The sequence below is a fragment of the Oncorhynchus mykiss genome, unplaced genomic scaffold, assembly GCF_013265735.2.
Source record: "Oncorhynchus mykiss isolate Arlee unplaced genomic scaffold, USDA_OmykA_1.1 un_scaffold_419, whole genome shotgun sequence".
In the NCBI taxonomy this organism is placed as follows: Eukaryota; Metazoa; Chordata; class Actinopteri; order Salmoniformes; family Salmonidae; genus Oncorhynchus; species Oncorhynchus mykiss.
In genome coordinates this window covers 20,239-37,244 of record NW_023493866.1, presented here as the reverse complement: position 1 = coordinate 37,244, position 17,006 = coordinate 20,239, and the positions used below count along the sequence as shown (strand labels likewise).

Sequence of the window (17,006 nt, the reverse complement as noted above, 5' to 3'; positions counted from 1 at the left end):
CTTTCGCTTACGGCCACACCGGCCTGAGTACGCCTGATCTCGTCCGATCTCGGAAGCTAAGCAGGGTCGGGCCTGGTTAGTACTTGGATGGGAGACCGCCTGGGAATACCAGGTGCTGTAAGCTTTTTGTCACTGCCTTGTGGAATTTCAACTCTTTGTCCGTTTTTTCCCACAAGGCTGAAATATGTGCCCTCGCTTTGAAATAAGTAAGCAAGGTTAGTTTGTATTTCATCCAACAATCTGTGCTACAAATTATGGCTACAGTATATGCAATTTCATCCACTTTTTGAGATTGCCTTTCGCTTACGGCCACACCGGCCTGAGTACGCCTGATCTCGTCCGATCTCGGAAGCTAAGCAGGGTCGGGCCTGGTTAGTACTTGGATGGGAGACCGCCTGGGAATACCAGGTGCTGTAAGCTTTTGTCACTGCCTTGTGGAATTTCAACTCTTTGTCCGTTTTTTCCCACAAGGCTGAAATATGTGCCCTCGCTTTGAAATAAGTAAGCAAGGTTAGTTTGTATTTCATCCAACAATCTGTGCTACAAATTATGGCTACAGTATATGCAATTTCATCCACTTTTTGAGATTGCCTTTCGCTTACGGCCACACCGGCCTGAGTACGCCTGATCTCGTCCGATCTCGGAAGCTAAGCAGGGTCGGGCCTGGTTAGTACTTGGATGGGAGACCGCCTGGGAATACCAGGTGCTGTAAGCTTTTTGTCACTGCCTTGTGGAATTTCAACTCTTTGTCCGTTTTTTCCCACAAGGCTGAAATATGTGCCCTCGCTTTGAAATAAGTAAGCAAGGTTAGTTTGTATTTCATCCAACAATCTGTGCTACAAATTATGGCTACAGTATATGCAATTTCATCCACTTTTTGAGATTGCCTTTCGCTTACGGCCACACCGGCCTGAGTACGCCTGATCTCGTCCGATCTCGGAAGCTAAGCAGGGTCGGGCCTGGTTAGTACTTGGATGGGAGACCGCCTGGGAATACCAGGTGCTGTAAGCTTTTTGTCACTGCCTTGTGGAATTTCAACTCTTTGTCCGTTTTTTCCCACAAGGCTGAAATATGTGCCCTCGCTTTGAAATAAGTAAGCAAGGTTAGTTTGTATTTCATCCAACAATCTGTGCTACAAATTATGGCTACAGTATATGCAATTTCATCCACTTTTTGAGATTGCCTTTCGCTTACGGCCACACCGGCCTGAGTACGCCTGATCTCGTCCGATCTCGGAAGCTAAGCAGGGTCGGGCCTGGTTAGTACTTGGATGGGAGACCGCCTGGGAATACCAGGTGCTGTAAGCTTTTTGTCACTGCCTTGTGGAATTTCAACTCTTTGTCCGTTTTTTCCCACAAGGCTGAAATATGTGCCCTCGCTTTGAAATAAGTAAGCAAGGTTAGTTTGTATTTCATCCAACAATCTGTGCTACAAATTATGGCTACAGTATATGCAATTTCATCCACTTTTTGAGATTGCCTTTCGCTTACGGCCACACCGGCCTGAGTACGCCTGATCTCGTCCGATCTCGGAAGCTAAGCAGGGTCGGGCCTGGTTAGTACTTGGATGGGAGACCGCCTGGGAATACCAGGTGCTGTAAGCTTTTTGTCACTGCCTTGTGGAATTTCAACTCTTTGTCCGTTTTTTCCCACAAGGCTGAAATATGTGCCCTCGCTTTGAAATAAGTAAGCAAGGTTAGTTTGTATTTCATCCAACAATCTGTGCTACAAATTATGGCTACAGTATATGCAATTTCATCCACTTTTTGAGATTGCCTTTCGCTTACGGCCACACCGGCCTGAGTACGCCTGATCTCGTCCGATCTCGGAAGCTAAGCAGGGTCGGGCCTGGTTAGTACTTGGATGGGAGACCGCCTGGGAATACCAGGTGCTGTAAGCTTTTTGTCACTGCCTTGTGGAATTTCAACTCTTTGTCCGTTTTTTCCCACAAGGCTGAAATATGTGCCCTCGCTTTGAAATAAGTAAGCAAGGTTAGTTTGTATTTCATCCAACAATCTGTGCTACAAATTATGGCTACAGTATATGCAATTTCATCCACTTTTTGAGATTGCCTTTCGCTTACGGCCACACCGGCCTGAGTACGCCTGATCTCGTCCGATCTCGGAAGCTAAGCAGGGTCGGGCCTGGTTAGTACTTGGATGGGAGACCGCCTGGGAATACCAGGTGCTGTAAGCTTTTTGTCACTGCCTTGTGGAATTTCAACTCTTTGTCCGTTTTTTCCCACAAGGCTGAAATATGTGCCCTCGCTTTGAAATAAGTAAGCAAGGTTAGTTTGTATTTCATCCAACAATCTGTGCTACAAATTATGGCTACAGTATATGCAATTTCTTCCACTTTTTGAGTGACACAAAGATGCTTATCTAAATGGTGGAAATGCAACAGCTGTTAATCAGGCTCACTTTGACTTACATAGTGCACCAAGAGATAGTTTCTCGCTTACGGCCACACCGGCCTGAGTACGCCTGATCTCGTCCGATCTCGGAAGCTAAGCAGGGTCGGGCCTGGTTAGTACTTGGATGGGAGACCGCCTGGGAATACCAGGTGCTGTAAGCTTTTTGTCACTGCCTTGTGGAATTTCAACTCTTTGTCCGTTTTTTCCCACAAGGCTGAAATATGTGCCCTCGCTTTGAAATAAGTAAGCAAGGTTAGTTTGTATTTCATCCAACAATCTGTGCTACAAATTATGGCTACAGTATATGCAATTTCTCCACTTTTTGAGTGACACAAAGATGCTTATCTAAATGGTGGAAATGCAACAGCTGTTAATCAGGCTCACTTTGACTTTACATAGTGCACCAAGAGATAGTTTCTCGCTTACGGCCACACCGGCCTGAGTACGCCTGATCTCGTCCGATCTCGGAAGCTAAGCAGGGTCGGGCCTGGTTAGTACTTGGATGGGAGACCGCCTGGGAATACCAGGTGCTGTAAGCTTTTTGTCACTGCCTTGTGGAATTTCAACTCTTTGTCCGTTTTTTCCCACAAGGCTGAAATATGTGCCCTCGCTTTGAAATAAGTAAGCAAGGTTAGTTTGTATTTCATCCAACAATCTGTGCTACAAATTATGGCTACAGTATATGCAATTTCTTCCACTTTTTGAGTGACACAAAGATGCTTATCTAAATGGTGGAAATGCAACAGCTGTTAATCAGGCTCACTTTGACTTTACATAGTGCACCAAGAGATAGTTTCTCGCTTACGGCCACACCGGCCTGAGTACGCCTGATCTCGTCCGATCTCGGAAGCTAAGCAGGGTCGGGCCTGGTTAGTACTTGGATGGGAGACCGCCTGGGAATACCAGGTGCTGTAAGCTTTTTGTCACTGCCTTGTGGAATTTCAACTCTTTGTCCGTTTTTTCCCACAAGGCTGAAATATGTGCCCTCGCTTTGAAATAAGTAAGCAAGGTTAGTTTGTATTTCATCCAACAATCTGTGCTACAAATTATGGCTACAGTATATGCAATTTCATCCACTTTTTGAGATTGCCTTTCGCTTACGGCCACACCGGCCTGAGTACGCCTGATCTCGTCCGATCTCGGAAGCTAAGCAGGGTCGGGCCTGGTTAGTACTTGGATGGGAGACCGCCTGGGAATACCAGGTGCTGTAAGCTTTTTGTCACTGCCTTGTGGAATTTCAACTCTTTGTCCGTTTTTTCCCACAAGGCTGAAATATGTGCCCTCGCTTTGAAATAAGTAAGCAAGGTTAGTTTGTATTTCATCCAACAATCTGTGCTACAAATTATGGCTACAGTATATGCAATTTCATCCACTTTTTGAGATTGCCTTTCGCTTACGGCCACACCGGCCTGAGTACGCCTGATCTCGTCCGATCTCGGAAGCTAAGCAGGGTCGGGCCTGGTTAGTACTTGGATGGGAGACCGCCTGGGAATACCAGGTGCTGTAAGCTTTTTGTCACTGCCTTGTGGAATTTCAACTCTTTGTCCGTTTTTTCCCACAAGGCTGAAATATGTGCCCTCGCTTTGAAATAAGTAAGCAAGGTTAGTTTGTATTTCATCCAACAATCTGTGCTACAAATTATGGCTACAGTATATGCAATTTCATCCACTTTTTGAGATTGCCTTTCGCTTACGGCCACACCGGCCTGAGTACGCCTGATCTCGTCCGATCTCGGAAGCTAAGCAGGGTCGGGCCTGGTTAGTACTTGGATGGGAGACCGCCTGGGAATACCAGGTGCTGTAAGCTTTTTGTCACTGCCTTGTGGAATTTCAACTCTTTGTCCGTTTTTTCCCACAAGGCTGAAATATGTGCCCTCGCTTTGAAATAAGTAAGCAAGGTTAGTTTGTATTTCATCCAACAATCTGTGCTACAAATTATGGCTACAGTATATGCAATTTCTTCCACTTTTGAGTGACACAAAGATGCTTATCTAAATGGTGGAAATGCAACAGCTGTTAATCAGGCTCACTTTGACTTTACATAGTGCACCAAGAGATAGTTTCTCGCTTACGGCCACACCGGCCTGAGTACGCCTGATCTCGTCCGATCTCGGAAGCTAAGCAGGGTCGGGCCTGGTTAGTACTTGGATGGGAGACCGCCTGGGAATACCAGGTGCTGTAAGCTTTTTGTCACTGCCTTGTGGAATTTCAACTCTTTGTCCGTTTTTTCCCACAAGGCTGAAATATGTGCCCTCGCTTTGAAATAAGTAAGCAAGGTTAGTTTGTATTTCATCCAACAATCTGTGCTACAAATTATGGCTACAGTATATGCAATTTCATCCACTTTTTGAGATTGCCTTTCGCTTACGGCCACACCGGCCTGAGTACGCCTGATCTCGTCCGATCTCGGAAGCTAAGCAGGGTCGGGCCTGGTTAGTACTTGGATGGGAGACCGCCTGGGAATACCAGGTGCTGTAAGCTTTTTGTCACTGCCTTGTGGAATTTCAACTCTTTGTCCGTTTTTTCCCACAAGGCTGAAATATGTGCCCTCGCTTTGAAATAAGTAAGCAAGGTTAGTTTGTATTTCATCCAACAATCTGTGCTACAAATTATGGCTACAGTATATGCAATTTCATCCACTTTTTGAGATTGCCTTTCGCTTACGGCCACACCGGCCTGAGTACGCCTGATCTCGTCCGATCTCGGAAGCTAAGCAGGGTCGGGCCTGGTTAGTACTTGGATGGGAGACCGCCTGGGAATACCAGGTGCTGTAAGCTTTTTGTCACTGCCTTGTGGAATTTCAACTCTTTGTCCGTTTTTTCCCACAAGGCTGAAATATGTGCCCTCGCTTTGAAATAAGTAAGCAAGGTTAGTTTGTATTTCATCCAACAATCTGTGCTACAAATTATGGCTACAGTATATGCAATTTCATCCACTTTTTGAGATTGCCTTTCGCTTACGGCCACACCGGCCTGAGTACGCCTGATCTCGTCCGATCTCGGAAGCTAAGCAGGGTCGGGCCTGGTTAGTACTTGGATGGGAGACCGCCTGGGAATACCAGGTGCTGTAAGCTTTTTGTCACTGCCTTGTGGAATTTCAACTCTTTGTCCGTTTTTTCCCACAAGGCTGAAATATGTGCCCTCGCTTTGAAATAAGTAAGCAAGGTTAGTTTGTATTTCATCCAACAATCTGTGCTACAAATTATGGCTACAGTATATGCAATTTCTTCCACTTTTTGAGTGACACAAAGATGCTTATCTAAATGGTGGAAATGCAACAGCTGTTAATCAGGCTCACTTTGACTTTACATAGTGCACCAAGAGATAGTTTCTCGCTTACGGCCACACCGGCCTGAGTACGCCTGATCTCGTCCGATCTCGGAAGCTAAGCAGGGTCGGGCCTGGTTAGTACTTGGATGGGAGACCGCCTGGGAATACCAGGTGCTGTAAGCTTTTTGTCACTGCCTTGTGGAATTTCAACTCTTTGTCCGTTTTTTCCCACAAGGCTGAAATATGTGCCCTCGCTTTGAAATAAGTAAGCAAGGTTAGTTTGTATTTCATCCAACAATCTGTGCTACAAATTATGGCTACAGTATATGCAATTTCATCCACTTTTTGAGATTGCCTTTCGCTTACGGCCACACCGGCCTGAGTACGCCTGATCTCGTCCGATCTCGGAAGCTAAGCAGGGTCGGGCCTGGTTAGTACTTGGATGGGAGACCGCCTGGGAATACCAGGTGCTGTAAGCTTTTTGTCACTGCCTTGTGGAATTTCAACTCTTTGTCCGTTTTTTCCCACAAGGCTGAAATATGTGCCCTCGCTTTGAAATAAGTAAGCAAGGTTAGTTTGTATTTCATCCAACAATCTGTGCTACAAATTATGGCTACAGTATATGCAATTTCATCCACTTTTTGAGATTGCCTTTCGCTTACGGCCACACCGGCCTGAGTACGCCTGATCTCGTCCGATCTCGGAAGCTAAGCAGGGTCGGGCCTGGTTAGTACTTGGATGGGAGACCGCCTGGGAATACCAGGTGCTGTAAGCTTTTTGTCACTGCCTTGTGGAATTTCAACTCTTTGTCCGTTTTTTCCCACAAGGCTGAAATATGTGCCCTCGCTTTGAAATAAGTAAGCAAGGTTAGTTTGTATTTCATCCAACAATCTGTGCTACAAATTATGGCTACAGTATATGCAATTTCTTCCACTTTTTGAGTGACACAAAGATGCTTATCTAAATGGTGGAAATGCAACAGCTGTTAATCAGGCTCACTTTGACTTTACATAGTGCACCAAGAGATAGTTTCTCGCTTACGGCCACACCGGCCTGAGTACGCCTGATCTCGTCCGATCTCGGAAGCTAAGCAGGGTCGGGCCTGGTTAGTACTTGGATGGGAGACCGCCTGGGAATACCAGGTGCTGTAAGCTTTTTGTCACTGCCTTGTGGAATTTCAACTCTTTGTCCGTTTTTTCCCACAAGGCTGAAATATGTGCCCTCGCTTTGAAATAAGTAAGCAAGGTTAGTTTGTATTTCATCCAACAATCTGTGCTACAAATTATGGCTACAGTATATGCAATTTCTTCACTTTTTGAGTGACACAAAGATGCTTATTAAATGGTGGAAATGCAACAGCTGTTAATCAGGCTCACTTTGACTTTACATAGTGCACCAAGAGATAGTTTCTCGCTTACGGCCACACCGGCCTGAGTACGCCTGATCTCGTCCGATCTCGGAAGCTAAGCAGGGTCGGGCCTGGTTAGTACTTGGATGGGAGACCGCCTGGGAATACCAGGTGCTGTAAGCTTTTTGTCACTGCCTTGTGGAATTTCAACTCTTTGTCCGTTTTTTCCCACAAGGCTGAAATATGTGCCCTCGCTTTGAAATAAGTAAGCAAGGTTAGTTTGTATTTCATCCAACAATCTGTGCTACAAATTATGGCTACAGTATATGCAATTTCATCCACTTTTTGAGATTGCCTTTCGCTTACGGCCACACCGGCCTGAGTACGCCTGATCTCGTCCGATCTCGGAAGCTAAGCAGGGTCGGGCCTGGTTAGTACTTGGATGGGAGACCGCCTGGGAATACCAGGTGCTGTAAGCTTTTTGTCACTGCCTTGTGGAATTTCAACTCTTTGTCCGTTTTTTCCCACAAGGCTGAAATATGTGCCCTCGCTTTGAAATAAGTAAGCAAGGTTAGTTTGTATTTCATCCAACAATCTGTGCTACAAATTATGGCTACAGTATATGCAATTTCATCCACTTTTTGAGATTGCCTTTCGCTTACGGCCACACCGGCCTGAGTACGCCTGATCTCGTCCGATCTCGGAAGCTAAGCAGGGTCGGGCCTGGTTAGTACTTGGATGGGAGACCGCCTGGGAATACCAGGTGCTGTAAGCTTTTTGTCACTGCCTTGTGGAATTTCAACTCTTTGTCCGTTTTTTCCCACAAGGCTGAAATATGTGCCCTCGCTTTGAAATAAGTAAGCAAGGTTAGTTTGTATTTCATCCAACAATCTGTGCTACAAATTATGGCTACAGTATATGCAATTTCTTCCACTTTTTGAGTGACACAAAGATGCTTATCTAAATGGTGGAAATGCAACAGCTGTTAATCAGGCTCACTTTGACTTTACATAGTGCACCAAGAGATAGTTTCTCGCTTACGGCCACACCGGCCTGAGTACGCCTGATCTCGTCCGATCTCGGAAGCTAAGCAGGGTCGGGCCTGGTTAGTACTTGGATGGGAGACCGCCTGGGAATACCAGGTGCTGTAAGCTTTTTGTCACTGCCTTGTGGAATTTCAACTCTTTGTCCGTTTTTTCCCACAAGGCTGAAATATGTGCCCTCGCTTTGAAATAAGTAAGCAAGGTTAGTTTGTATTTCATCCAACAATCTGTGCTACAAATTATGGCTACAGTATATGCAATTTCATCCACTTTTTGAGATTGCCTTTCGCTTACGGCCACACCGGCCTGAGTACGCCTGATCTCGTCCGATCTCGGAAGCTAAGCAGGGTCGGGCCTGGTTAGTACTTGGATGGGAGACCGCCTGGGAATACCAGGTGCTGTAAGCTTTTTGTCACTGCCTTGTGGAATTTCAACTCTTTGTCCGTTTTTTCCCACAAGGCTGAAATATGTGCCCTCGCTTTGAAATAAGTAAGCAAGGTTAGTTTGTATTTCATCCAACAATCTGTGCTACAAATTATGGCTACAGTATATGCAATTTCATCCACTTTTTGAGATTGCCTTTCGCTTACGGCCACACCGGCCTGAGTACGCCTGATCTCGTCCGATCTCGGAAGCTAAGCAGGGTCGGGCCTGGTTAGTACTTGGATGGGAGACCGCCTGGGAATACCAGGTGCTGTAAGCTTTTTGTCACTGCCTTGTGGAATTTCAACTCTTTGTCCGTTTTTCCCACAAGGCTGAAATATGTGCCCTCGCTTTGAAATAAGTAAGCAAGGTTAGTTTGTATTTCATCCAACAATCTGTGCTACAAATTATGGCTACAGTATATGCAATTTCTTCCACTTTTTGAGTGACAAAGATGCTTATCTAAATGGTGGAAATGCAACAGCTGTTAATCAGGCTCACTTTGACTTTACATAGTGCACCAAGAGATAGTTTCTCGCTTACGGCCACACCGGCCTGAGTACGCCTGATCTCGTCCGATCTCGGAAGCTAAGCAGGGTCGGGCCTGGTTAGTACTTGGATGGGAGACCGCCTGGGAATACCAGGTGCTGTAAGCTTTTTGTCACTGCCTTGTGGAATTTCAACTCTTTGTCCGTTTTTTCCCACAAGGCTGAAATATGTGCCCTCGCTTTGAAATAAGTAAGCAAGGTTAGTTTGTATTTCATCCAACAATCTGTGCTACAAATTATGGCTACAGTATATGCAATTTCTTCCACTTTTTGAGTGACACAAAGATGCTTATCTAAATGGTGGAAATGCAACAGCTGTTAATCAGGCTCACTTTGACTTTACATAGTGCACCAAGAGATAGTTTCTCGCTTACGGCCACACCGGCCTGAGTACGCCTGATCTCGTCCGATCTCGGAAGCTAAGCAGGGTCGGGCCTGGTTAGTACTTGGATGGGAGACCGCCTGGGAATACCAGGTGCTGTAAGCTTTTTGTCACTGCCTTGTGGAATTTCAACTCTTTGTCCGTTTTTTCCCACAAGGCTGAAATATGTGCCCTCGCTTTGAAATAAGTAAGCAAGGTTAGTTTGTATTTCATCCAACAATCTGTGCTACAAATTATGGCTACAGTATATGCAATTTCTTCCACTTTTTGAGTGACACAAAGATGCTTATCTAAATGGTGGAAATGCAACAGCTGTTAATCAGGCTCACTTTGACTTACATAGTGCACCAAGAGATAGTTTCGCTTACGGCCACACCGGCCTGAGTACGCCTGATCTCGTCCGATCTCGGAAGCTAAGCAGGGTCGGGCCTGGTTAGTACTTGGATGGGAGACCGCCTGGGAATACCAGGTGCTGTAAGCTTTTGTCACTGCCTTGTGGAATTTCAACTCTTTGTCCGTTTTTTCCCACAAGGCTGAAATATGTGCCCTCGCTTTGAAATAAGTAAGCAAGGTTAGTTTGTATTTCATCCAACAATCTGTGCTACAAATTATGGCTACAGTATATGCAATTTCATCCACTTTTTGAGATTGCCTTTCGCTTACGGCCACACCGGCCTGAGTACGCCTGATCTCGTCCGATCTCGGAAGCTAAGCAGGGTCGGGCCTGGTTAGTACTTGGATGGGAGACCGCCTGGGAATACCAGGTGCTGTAAGCTTTTTGTCACTGCCTTGTGGAATTTCAACTCTTTGTCCGTTTTTTCCCACAAGGCTGAAATATGTGCCCTCGCTTTGAAATAAGTAAGCAAGGTTAGTTTGTATTTCATCCAACAATCTGTGCTACAAATTATGGCTACAGTATATGCAATTTCTTCCACTTTTGAGTGACACAAAGATGCTTATCTAAATGGTGGAAATGCAACAGCTGTTAATCAGGCTCACTTTGACTTTACATAGTGCACCAAGAGATAGTTTCTCGCTTACGGCCACACCGGCCTGAGTACGCCTGATCTCGTCCGATCTCGGAAGCTAAGCAGGGTCGGGCCTGGTTAGTACTTGGATGGGAGACCGCCTGGGAATACCAGGTGCTGTAAGCTTTTTGTCACTGCCTTGTGGAATTTCAACTCTTTGTCCGTTTTTTCCCACAAGGCTGAAATATGTGCCCTCGCTTTGAAATAAGTAAGCAAGGTTAGTTTGTATTTCATCCAACAATCTGTGCTACAAATTATGGCTACAGTATATGCAATTTCATCCACTTTTTGAGATTGCCTTTCGCTTACGGCCACACCGGCCTGAGTACGCCTGATCTCGTCCGATCTCGGAAGCTAAGCAGGGTCGGGCCTGGTTAGTACTTGGATGGGAGACCGCCTGGGAATACCAGGTGCTGTAAGCTTTTTGTCACTGCCTTGTGGAATTTCAACTCTTTGTCCGTTTTTTCCCACAAGGCTGAAATATGTGCCCTCGCTTTGAAATAAGTAAGCAAGGTTAGTTTGTATTTCATCCAACAATCTGTGCTACAAATTATGGCTACAGTATATGCAATTTCATCCACTTTTTGAGATTGCCTTTCGCTTACGGCCACACCGGCCTGAGTACGCCTGATCTCGTCCGATCTCGGAAGCTAAGCAGGGTCGGGCCTGGTTAGTACTTGGATGGGAGACCGCCTGGGAATACCAGGTGCTGTAAGCTTTTTGTCACTGCCTTGTGGAATTTCAACTCTTTGTCCGTTTTTTCCCACAAGGCTGAAATATGTGCCCTCGCTTTGAAATAAGTAAGCAAGGTTAGTTTGTATTTCATCCAACAATCTGTGCTACAAATTATGGCTACAGTATATGCAATTTCATCCACTTTTTGAGATTGCCTTTCGCTTACGGCCACACCGGCCTGAGTACGCCTGATCTCGTCCGATCTCGGAAGCTAAGCAGGGTCGGGCCTGGTTAGTACTTGGATGGGAGACCGCCTGGGAATACCAGGTGCTGTAAGCTTTTTGTCACTGCCTTGTGGAATTTCAACTCTTTGTCCGTTTTTTCCCACAAGGCTGAAATATGTGCCCTCGCTTTGAAATAAGTAAGCAAGGTTAGTTTGTATTTCATCCAACAATCTGTGCTACAAATTATGGCTACAGTATATGCAATTTCTTCCACTTTTGAGTGACACAAAGATGCTTATCTAAATGGTGGAAATGCAACAGCTGTTAATCAGGCTCACTTTGACTTTACATGGTGCACCAAGAGATAGTTTCTCGCTTACGGCCACACCGGCCTGAGTACGCCTGATCTCGTCCGATCTCGGAAGCTAAGCAGGGTCGGGCCTGGTTAGTACTTGGATGGGAGACCGCCTGGGAATACCAGGTGCTGTAAGCTTTTTGTCACTGCCTTGTGGAATTTCAACTCTTTGTCCGTTTTTTCCCACAAGGCTGAAATATGTGCCCTCGCTTTGAAATAAGTAAGCAAGGTTAGTTTGTATTTCATCCAACAATCTGTGCTACAAATTATGGCTACAGTATATGCAATTTCATCCACTTTTTGAGATTGCCTTTCGCTTACGGCCACACCGGCCTGAGTACGCCTGATCTCGTCCGATCTCGGAAGCTAAGCAGGGTCGGGCCTGGTTAGTACTTGGATGGGAGACCGCCTGGGAATACCAGGTGCTGTAAGCTTTTTGTCACTGCCTTGTGGAATTTCAACTCTTTGTCCGTTTTTTCCCACAAGGCTGAAATATGTGCCCTCGCTTTGAAATAAGTAAGCAAGGTTAGTTTGTATTTCATCCAACAATCTGTGCTACAAATTATGGCTACAGTATATGCAATTTCTTCCACTTTTTGAGTGACACAAAGATGCTTATCTAAATGGTGGAAATGCAACAGCTGTTAATCAGGCTCACTTTGACTTTACATAGTGCACCAAGAGATAGTTTCTGCTTACGGCCACACCGGCCTGAGTACGCCTGATCTCGTCCGATCTCGGAAGCTAAGCAGGGTCGGGCCTGGTTAGTACTTGGATGGGAGACCGCCTGGGAATACCAGGTGCTGTAAGCTTTTTGTCACTGCCTTGTGGAATTTCAACTCTTTGTCCGTTTTTTCCCACAAGGCTGAAATATGTGCCCTCGCTTTGAAATAAGTAAGCAAGGTTAGTTTGTATTTCATCCAACAATCTGTGCTACAAATTATGGCTACAGTATATGCAATTTCTTCCACTTTTGAGTGACACAAAGATGCTTATCTAAATGGTGGAAATGCAACAGCTGTTAATCAGGCTCACTTTGACTTTACATGGTGCACCAAGAGATAGTTTCTCGCTTACGGCCACACCGGCCTGAGTACGCCTGATCTCGTCCGATCTCGGAAGCTAAGCAGGGTCGGGCCTGGTTAGTACTTGGATGGGAGACCGCCTGGGAATACCAGGTGCTGTAAGCTTTTTGTCACTGCCTTGTGGAATTTCAACTCTTTGTCCGTTTTTTCCCACAAGGCTGAAATATGTGCCCTCGCTTTGAAATAAGTAAGCAAGGTTAGTTTGTATTTCATCCAACAATCTGTGCTACAAATTATGGCTACAGTATATGCAATTTCATCCACTTTTTGAGATTGCCTTTCGCTTACGGCCACACCGGCCTGAGTACGCCTGATCTCGTCCGATCTCGGAAGCTAAGCAGGGTCGGGCCTGGTTAGTACTTGGATGGGAGACCGCCTGGGAATACCAGGTGCTGTAAGCTTTTTGTCACTGCCTTGTGGAATTTCAACTCTTTGTCCGTTTTTTCCCACAAGGCTGAAATATGTGCCCTCGCTTTGAAATAAGTAAGCAAGGTTAGTTTGTATTTCATCCAACAATCTGTGCTACAAATTATGGCTACAGTATATGCAATTTCATCCACTTTTTGAGATTGCCTTTCGCTTACGGCCACACCGGCCTGAGTACGCCTGATCTCGTCCGATCTCGGAAGCTAAGCAGGGTCGGGCCTGGTTAGTACTTGGATGGGAGACCGCCTGGGAATACCAGGTGCTGTAAGCTTTTTGTCACTGCCTTGTGGAATTTCAACTCTTTGTCCGTTTTTTCCCACAAGGCTGAAATATGTGCCCTCGCTTTGAAATAAGTAAGCAAGGTTAGTTTGTATTTCATCCAACAATCTGTGCTACAAATTATGGCTACAGTATATGCAATTTCATCCACTTTTTGAGATTGCCTTTCGCTTACGGCCACACCGGCCTGAGTACGCCTGATCTCGTCCGATCTCGGAAGCTAAGCAGGGTCGGGCCTGGTTAGTACTTGGATGGGAGACCGCCTGGGAATACCAGGTGCTGTAAGCTTTTTGTCACTGCCTTGTGGAATTTCAACTCTTTGTCCGTTTTTTCCCACAAGGCTGAAATATGTGCCCTCGCTTTGAAATAAGTAAGCAAGGTTAGTTTGTATTTCATCCAACAATCTGTGCTACAAATTATGGCTACAGTATATGCAATTTCTTCCACTTTTTGAGTGACACAAAGATGCTTATCTAAATGGTGGAAATGCAACAGCTGTTAATCAGGCTCACTTTGACTTTACATGGTGCACCAAGAGATAGTTTCTCGCTTACGGCCACACCGGCCTGAGTACGCCTGATCTCGTCCGATCTCGGAAGCTAAGCAGGGTCGGGCCTGGTTAGTACTTGGATGGGAGACCGCCTGGGAATACCAGGTGCTGTAAGCTTTTTGTCACTGCCTTGTGGAATTTCAACTCTTTGTCCGTTTTTTCCCACAAGGCTGAAATATGTGCCCTCGCTTTGAAATAAGTAAGCAAGGTTAGTTTGTATTTCATCCAACAATCTGTGCTACAAATTATGGCTACAGTATATGCAATTTCATCCACTTTTTGAGATTGCCTTTCGCTTACGGCCACACCGGCCTGAGTACGCCTGATCTCGTCCGATCTCGGAAGCTAAGCAGGGTCGGGCCTGGTTAGTACTTGGATGGGAGACCGCCTGGGAATACCAGGTGCTGTAAGCTTTTGTCACTGCCTTGTGGAATTTCAACTCTTTGTCCGTTTTTTCCCACAAGGCTGAAATATGTGCCCTCGCTTTGAAATAAGTAAGCAAGGTTAGTTTGTATTTCATCCAACAATCTGTGCTACAAATTATGGCTACAGTATATGCAATTTCTTCACTTTTTGAGTGACACAAAGATGCTTATCTAAATGGTGGAAATGCAACAGCTGTTAATCAGGCTCACTTTGACTTTACATAGTGCACCAAGAGATAGTTCTCGCTTACGGCCACACCGGCCTGAGTACGCCTGATCTCGTCCGATCTCGGAAGCTAAGCAGGGTCGGGCCTGGTTAGTACTTGGATGGGAGACCGCCTGGGAATACCAGGTGCTGTAAGCTTTTTGTCACTGCCTTGTGGAATTTCAACTCTTTGTCCGTTTTTTCCCACAAGGCTGAAATATGTGCCCTCGCTTTGAAATAAGTAAGCAAGGTTAGTTTGTATTTCATCCAACAATCTGTGCTACAAATTATGGCTACAGTATATGCAATTTCTTCCACTTTTTGAGTGACACAAAGATGCTTATCTAAATGGTGGAAATGCAACAGCTGTTAATCAGGCTCACTTGACTTTACATAGTGCACCAAGAGATAGTTTCTCGCTTACGGCCACACCGGCCTGAGTACGCCTGATCTCGTCCGATCTCGGAAGCTAAGCAGGGTCGGGCCTGGTTAGTACTTGGATGGGAGACCGCCTGGGAATACCAGGTGCTGTAAGCTTTTTGTCACTGCCTTGTGGAATTTCAACTCTTTGTCCGTTTTTCCCACAAGGCTGAAATATGTGCCCTCGCTTTGAAATAAGTAAGCAAGGTTAGTTTGTATTTCATCCAACAATCTGTGCTACAAATTATGGCTACAGTATATGCAATTTCTTCCACTTTTGAGTGACACAAAGATGCTTATCTAAATGGTGGAAATGCAACAGCTGTTAATCAGGCTCACTTTGACTTACATAGTGCACCAAGAGATAGTTTCTCGCTTACGGCCACACCGGCCTGAGTACGCCTGATCTCGTCCGATCTCGGAAGCTAAGCAGGGTCGGGCCTGGTTAGTACTTGGATGGGAGACCGCCTGGGAATACCAGGTGCTGTAAGCTTTTTGTCACTGCCTTGTGGAATTTCAACTCTTTGTCCGTTTTTTCCCACAAGGCTGAAATATGTGCCCTCGCTTTGAAATAAGTAAGCAAGGTTAGTTTGTATTTCATCCAACAATCTGTGCTACAAATTATGGCTACAGTATATGCAATTTCTTCCACTTTTGAGTGACACAAAGATGCTTATCTAAATGGTGGAAATGCAACAGCTGTTAATCAGGCTCACTTTGACTTTACATAGTGCACCAAGAGATAGTTTCTCGCTTACGGCCACACCGGCCTGAGTACGCCTGATCTCGTCCGATCTCGGAAGCTAAGCAGGGTCGGGCCTGGTTAGTACTTGGATGGGAGACCGCCTGGGAATACCAGGTGCTGTAAGCTTTTTGTCACTGCCTTGTGGAATTTCAACTCTTTGTCCGTTTTTTCCCACAAGGCTGAAATATGTGCCCTCGCTTTGAAATAAGTAAGCAAGGTTAGTTTGTATTTCATCCAACAATCTGTGCTACAAATTATGGCTACAGTATATGCAATTTCATCCACTTTTTGAGATTGCCTTTCGCTTACGGCCACACCGGCCTGAGTACGCCTGATCTCGTCCGATCTCGGAAGCTAAGCAGGGTCGGGCCTGGTTAGTACTTGGATGGGAGACCGCCTGGGAATACCAGGTGCTGTAAGCTTTTTGTCACTGCCTTGTGGAATTTCAACTCTTTGTCCGTTTTTTCCCACAAGGCTGAAATATGTGCCCTCGCTTTGAAATAAGTAAGCAAGGTTAGTTTGTATTTCATCCAACAATCTGTGCTACAAATTATGGCTACAGTATATGCAATTTCATCCACTTTTTGAGATTGCCTTTCGCTTACGGCCACACCGGCCTGAGTACGCCTGATCTCGTCCGATCTCGGAAGCTAAGCAGGGTCGGGCCTGGTTAGTACTTGGATGGGAGACCGCCTGGGAATACCAGGTGCTGTAAGCTTTTTGTCACTGCCTTGTGGAATTTCAACTCTTTGTCCGTTTTTTCCCACAAGGCTGAAATATGTGCCCTCGCTTTGAAATAAGTAAGCAAGGTTAGTTTGTATTTCATCCAACAATCTGTGCTACAAATTATGGCTACAGTATATGCAATTTCATCCACTTTTTGAGATTGCCTTTCGCTTACGGCCACACCGGCCTGAGTACGCCTGATCTCGTCCGATCTCGGAAGCTAAGCAGGGTCGGGCCTGGTTAGTACTTGGATGGGAGACCGCCTGGGAATACCAGGTGCTGTAAGCTTTTTGTCACTGCCTTGTGGAATTTCAACTCTTTGTCCGTTTTTTCCCACAAGGCTGAAATATGTGCCCTCGCTTTGAAATAAGTAAGCAAGGTTAGTTTGTATTTCATCCAACAATCTGTGCTACAAATTATGGCTACAGTATATGCAATT

At 45.6% G+C, this 17,006-nt stretch overlaps 52 non-coding genes across 52 annotated transcripts; all 52 read left to right on the top strand.

The window, feature by feature from the left end:
- The first annotated feature begins 5 nt into the window (after window positions 1-5).
- On the top strand, window positions 6-124 carry LOC118956191. Its single transcript, XR_005045773.1, has one exon. It is a non-coding gene; the product is annotated as a 5S ribosomal RNA (ribosomal RNA).
- Window positions 125-301: 177 nt separating this feature from the next.
- Window positions 302-420, top strand: LOC118956190. Its single transcript, XR_005045772.1, has one exon. It is a non-coding gene; the product is annotated as a 5S ribosomal RNA (ribosomal RNA).
- A 176-nt stretch (window positions 421-596) lies between these two features.
- Window positions 597-715, top strand: LOC118956189. Its single transcript, XR_005045771.1, has one exon. It is a non-coding gene; the product is annotated as a 5S ribosomal RNA (ribosomal RNA).
- Window positions 716-892: 177 nt separating this feature from the next.
- LOC118956188 lies at window positions 893-1,011 on the top strand. The gene has a single exon (XR_005045769.1). It is a non-coding gene; the product is annotated as a 5S ribosomal RNA (ribosomal RNA).
- A 177-nt stretch (window positions 1,012-1,188) lies between these two features.
- Window positions 1,189-1,307, top strand: LOC118956186. Its single transcript, XR_005045767.1, has one exon. It is a non-coding gene; the product is annotated as a 5S ribosomal RNA (ribosomal RNA).
- A 177-nt stretch (window positions 1,308-1,484) lies between these two features.
- Window positions 1,485-1,603, top strand: LOC118956185. Its single transcript, XR_005045766.1, has one exon. It is a non-coding gene; the product is annotated as a 5S ribosomal RNA (ribosomal RNA).
- A 177-nt stretch (window positions 1,604-1,780) lies between these two features.
- LOC118956184 lies at window positions 1,781-1,899 on the top strand. The gene has a single exon (XR_005045765.1). It is a non-coding gene; the product is annotated as a 5S ribosomal RNA (ribosomal RNA).
- Window positions 1,900-2,076: 177 nt separating this feature from the next.
- Window positions 2,077-2,195, top strand: LOC118956183. The gene has a single exon (XR_005045764.1). It is a non-coding gene; the product is annotated as a 5S ribosomal RNA (ribosomal RNA).
- Window positions 2,196-2,454: 259 nt separating this feature from the next.
- On the top strand, window positions 2,455-2,573 carry LOC118956182. The gene has a single exon (XR_005045763.1). It is a non-coding gene; the product is annotated as a 5S ribosomal RNA (ribosomal RNA).
- A 259-nt stretch (window positions 2,574-2,832) lies between these two features.
- On the top strand, window positions 2,833-2,951 carry LOC118956181. Its single transcript, XR_005045762.1, has one exon. It is a non-coding gene; the product is annotated as a 5S ribosomal RNA (ribosomal RNA).
- Window positions 2,952-3,211: 260 nt separating this feature from the next.
- Window positions 3,212-3,330, top strand: LOC118956180. Its single transcript, XR_005045761.1, has one exon. It is a non-coding gene; the product is annotated as a 5S ribosomal RNA (ribosomal RNA).
- A 177-nt stretch (window positions 3,331-3,507) lies between these two features.
- On the top strand, window positions 3,508-3,626 carry LOC118956179. Its single transcript, XR_005045760.1, has one exon. It is a non-coding gene; the product is annotated as a 5S ribosomal RNA (ribosomal RNA).
- Window positions 3,627-3,803: 177 nt separating this feature from the next.
- On the top strand, window positions 3,804-3,922 carry LOC118956178. Its single transcript, XR_005045759.1, has one exon. It is a non-coding gene; the product is annotated as a 5S ribosomal RNA (ribosomal RNA).
- Window positions 3,923-4,099: 177 nt separating this feature from the next.
- LOC118956177 lies at window positions 4,100-4,218 on the top strand. The gene has a single exon (XR_005045758.1). It is a non-coding gene; the product is annotated as a 5S ribosomal RNA (ribosomal RNA).
- A 259-nt stretch (window positions 4,219-4,477) lies between these two features.
- On the top strand, window positions 4,478-4,596 carry LOC118956175. The gene has a single exon (XR_005045756.1). It is a non-coding gene; the product is annotated as a 5S ribosomal RNA (ribosomal RNA).
- Window positions 4,597-4,773: 177 nt separating this feature from the next.
- On the top strand, window positions 4,774-4,892 carry LOC118956174. The gene has a single exon (XR_005045755.1). It is a non-coding gene; the product is annotated as a 5S ribosomal RNA (ribosomal RNA).
- Window positions 4,893-5,069: 177 nt separating this feature from the next.
- LOC118956173 lies at window positions 5,070-5,188 on the top strand. Its single transcript, XR_005045754.1, has one exon. It is a non-coding gene; the product is annotated as a 5S ribosomal RNA (ribosomal RNA).
- Window positions 5,189-5,365: 177 nt separating this feature from the next.
- On the top strand, window positions 5,366-5,484 carry LOC118956172. Its single transcript, XR_005045753.1, has one exon. It is a non-coding gene; the product is annotated as a 5S ribosomal RNA (ribosomal RNA).
- Window positions 5,485-5,744: 260 nt separating this feature from the next.
- LOC118956171 lies at window positions 5,745-5,863 on the top strand. The gene has a single exon (XR_005045752.1). It is a non-coding gene; the product is annotated as a 5S ribosomal RNA (ribosomal RNA).
- Window positions 5,864-6,040: 177 nt separating this feature from the next.
- LOC118956170 lies at window positions 6,041-6,159 on the top strand. The gene has a single exon (XR_005045751.1). It is a non-coding gene; the product is annotated as a 5S ribosomal RNA (ribosomal RNA).
- A 177-nt stretch (window positions 6,160-6,336) lies between these two features.
- On the top strand, window positions 6,337-6,455 carry LOC118956169. The gene has a single exon (XR_005045750.1). It is a non-coding gene; the product is annotated as a 5S ribosomal RNA (ribosomal RNA).
- Window positions 6,456-6,715: 260 nt separating this feature from the next.
- LOC118956168 lies at window positions 6,716-6,834 on the top strand. The gene has a single exon (XR_005045749.1). It is a non-coding gene; the product is annotated as a 5S ribosomal RNA (ribosomal RNA).
- Window positions 6,835-7,092: 258 nt separating this feature from the next.
- Window positions 7,093-7,211, top strand: LOC118956167. Its single transcript, XR_005045748.1, has one exon. It is a non-coding gene; the product is annotated as a 5S ribosomal RNA (ribosomal RNA).
- Window positions 7,212-7,388: 177 nt separating this feature from the next.
- On the top strand, window positions 7,389-7,507 carry LOC118956166. Its single transcript, XR_005045747.1, has one exon. It is a non-coding gene; the product is annotated as a 5S ribosomal RNA (ribosomal RNA).
- Window positions 7,508-7,684: 177 nt separating this feature from the next.
- Window positions 7,685-7,803, top strand: LOC118956164. Its single transcript, XR_005045745.1, has one exon. It is a non-coding gene; the product is annotated as a 5S ribosomal RNA (ribosomal RNA).
- A 260-nt stretch (window positions 7,804-8,063) lies between these two features.
- Window positions 8,064-8,182, top strand: LOC118956163. Its single transcript, XR_005045744.1, has one exon. It is a non-coding gene; the product is annotated as a 5S ribosomal RNA (ribosomal RNA).
- Window positions 8,183-8,359: 177 nt separating this feature from the next.
- LOC118956162 lies at window positions 8,360-8,478 on the top strand. The gene has a single exon (XR_005045743.1). It is a non-coding gene; the product is annotated as a 5S ribosomal RNA (ribosomal RNA).
- Window positions 8,479-8,655: 177 nt separating this feature from the next.
- Window positions 8,656-8,774, top strand: LOC118956161. The gene has a single exon (XR_005045742.1). It is a non-coding gene; the product is annotated as a 5S ribosomal RNA (ribosomal RNA).
- Window positions 8,775-9,031: 257 nt separating this feature from the next.
- On the top strand, window positions 9,032-9,150 carry LOC118956160. The gene has a single exon (XR_005045741.1). It is a non-coding gene; the product is annotated as a 5S ribosomal RNA (ribosomal RNA).
- A 260-nt stretch (window positions 9,151-9,410) lies between these two features.
- LOC118956159 lies at window positions 9,411-9,529 on the top strand. The gene has a single exon (XR_005045740.1). It is a non-coding gene; the product is annotated as a 5S ribosomal RNA (ribosomal RNA).
- Window positions 9,530-9,786: 257 nt separating this feature from the next.
- LOC118956158 lies at window positions 9,787-9,905 on the top strand. Its single transcript, XR_005045738.1, has one exon. It is a non-coding gene; the product is annotated as a 5S ribosomal RNA (ribosomal RNA).
- A 176-nt stretch (window positions 9,906-10,081) lies between these two features.
- Window positions 10,082-10,200, top strand: LOC118956157. Its single transcript, XR_005045737.1, has one exon. It is a non-coding gene; the product is annotated as a 5S ribosomal RNA (ribosomal RNA).
- Window positions 10,201-10,459: 259 nt separating this feature from the next.
- On the top strand, window positions 10,460-10,578 carry LOC118956156. The gene has a single exon (XR_005045736.1). It is a non-coding gene; the product is annotated as a 5S ribosomal RNA (ribosomal RNA).
- A 177-nt stretch (window positions 10,579-10,755) lies between these two features.
- Window positions 10,756-10,874, top strand: LOC118956155. The gene has a single exon (XR_005045735.1). It is a non-coding gene; the product is annotated as a 5S ribosomal RNA (ribosomal RNA).
- Window positions 10,875-11,051: 177 nt separating this feature from the next.
- On the top strand, window positions 11,052-11,170 carry LOC118956153. Its single transcript, XR_005045733.1, has one exon. It is a non-coding gene; the product is annotated as a 5S ribosomal RNA (ribosomal RNA).
- A 177-nt stretch (window positions 11,171-11,347) lies between these two features.
- LOC118956152 lies at window positions 11,348-11,466 on the top strand. Its single transcript, XR_005045732.1, has one exon. It is a non-coding gene; the product is annotated as a 5S ribosomal RNA (ribosomal RNA).
- Window positions 11,467-11,725: 259 nt separating this feature from the next.
- Window positions 11,726-11,844, top strand: LOC118956151. Its single transcript, XR_005045731.1, has one exon. It is a non-coding gene; the product is annotated as a 5S ribosomal RNA (ribosomal RNA).
- A 177-nt stretch (window positions 11,845-12,021) lies between these two features.
- On the top strand, window positions 12,022-12,140 carry LOC118956150. Its single transcript, XR_005045730.1, has one exon. It is a non-coding gene; the product is annotated as a 5S ribosomal RNA (ribosomal RNA).
- Window positions 12,141-12,399: 259 nt separating this feature from the next.
- On the top strand, window positions 12,400-12,518 carry LOC118956149. Its single transcript, XR_005045729.1, has one exon. It is a non-coding gene; the product is annotated as a 5S ribosomal RNA (ribosomal RNA).
- A 259-nt stretch (window positions 12,519-12,777) lies between these two features.
- Window positions 12,778-12,896, top strand: LOC118956148. The gene has a single exon (XR_005045728.1). It is a non-coding gene; the product is annotated as a 5S ribosomal RNA (ribosomal RNA).
- A 177-nt stretch (window positions 12,897-13,073) lies between these two features.
- LOC118956147 lies at window positions 13,074-13,192 on the top strand. Its single transcript, XR_005045727.1, has one exon. It is a non-coding gene; the product is annotated as a 5S ribosomal RNA (ribosomal RNA).
- Window positions 13,193-13,369: 177 nt separating this feature from the next.
- LOC118956146 lies at window positions 13,370-13,488 on the top strand. Its single transcript, XR_005045726.1, has one exon. It is a non-coding gene; the product is annotated as a 5S ribosomal RNA (ribosomal RNA).
- Window positions 13,489-13,665: 177 nt separating this feature from the next.
- On the top strand, window positions 13,666-13,784 carry LOC118956145. The gene has a single exon (XR_005045725.1). It is a non-coding gene; the product is annotated as a 5S ribosomal RNA (ribosomal RNA).
- Window positions 13,785-14,044: 260 nt separating this feature from the next.
- Window positions 14,045-14,163, top strand: LOC118956144. The gene has a single exon (XR_005045724.1). It is a non-coding gene; the product is annotated as a 5S ribosomal RNA (ribosomal RNA).
- A 177-nt stretch (window positions 14,164-14,340) lies between these two features.
- LOC118956142 lies at window positions 14,341-14,459 on the top strand. Its single transcript, XR_005045721.1, has one exon. It is a non-coding gene; the product is annotated as a 5S ribosomal RNA (ribosomal RNA).
- Window positions 14,460-14,716: 257 nt separating this feature from the next.
- On the top strand, window positions 14,717-14,835 carry LOC118956141. Its single transcript, XR_005045720.1, has one exon. It is a non-coding gene; the product is annotated as a 5S ribosomal RNA (ribosomal RNA).
- Window positions 14,836-15,094: 259 nt separating this feature from the next.
- LOC118956140 lies at window positions 15,095-15,213 on the top strand. Its single transcript, XR_005045719.1, has one exon. It is a non-coding gene; the product is annotated as a 5S ribosomal RNA (ribosomal RNA).
- Window positions 15,214-15,470: 257 nt separating this feature from the next.
- LOC118956138 lies at window positions 15,471-15,589 on the top strand. The gene has a single exon (XR_005045718.1). It is a non-coding gene; the product is annotated as a 5S ribosomal RNA (ribosomal RNA).
- Window positions 15,590-15,848: 259 nt separating this feature from the next.
- Window positions 15,849-15,967, top strand: LOC118956137. Its single transcript, XR_005045717.1, has one exon. It is a non-coding gene; the product is annotated as a 5S ribosomal RNA (ribosomal RNA).
- Window positions 15,968-16,144: 177 nt separating this feature from the next.
- On the top strand, window positions 16,145-16,263 carry LOC118956449. The gene has a single exon (XR_005045999.1). It is a non-coding gene; the product is annotated as a 5S ribosomal RNA (ribosomal RNA).
- Window positions 16,264-16,440: 177 nt separating this feature from the next.
- LOC118956448 lies at window positions 16,441-16,559 on the top strand. The gene has a single exon (XR_005045998.1). It is a non-coding gene; the product is annotated as a 5S ribosomal RNA (ribosomal RNA).
- A 177-nt stretch (window positions 16,560-16,736) lies between these two features.
- On the top strand, window positions 16,737-16,855 carry LOC118956447. The gene has a single exon (XR_005045997.1). It is a non-coding gene; the product is annotated as a 5S ribosomal RNA (ribosomal RNA).
- Window positions 16,856-17,006: the final 151 nt, after the last annotated feature.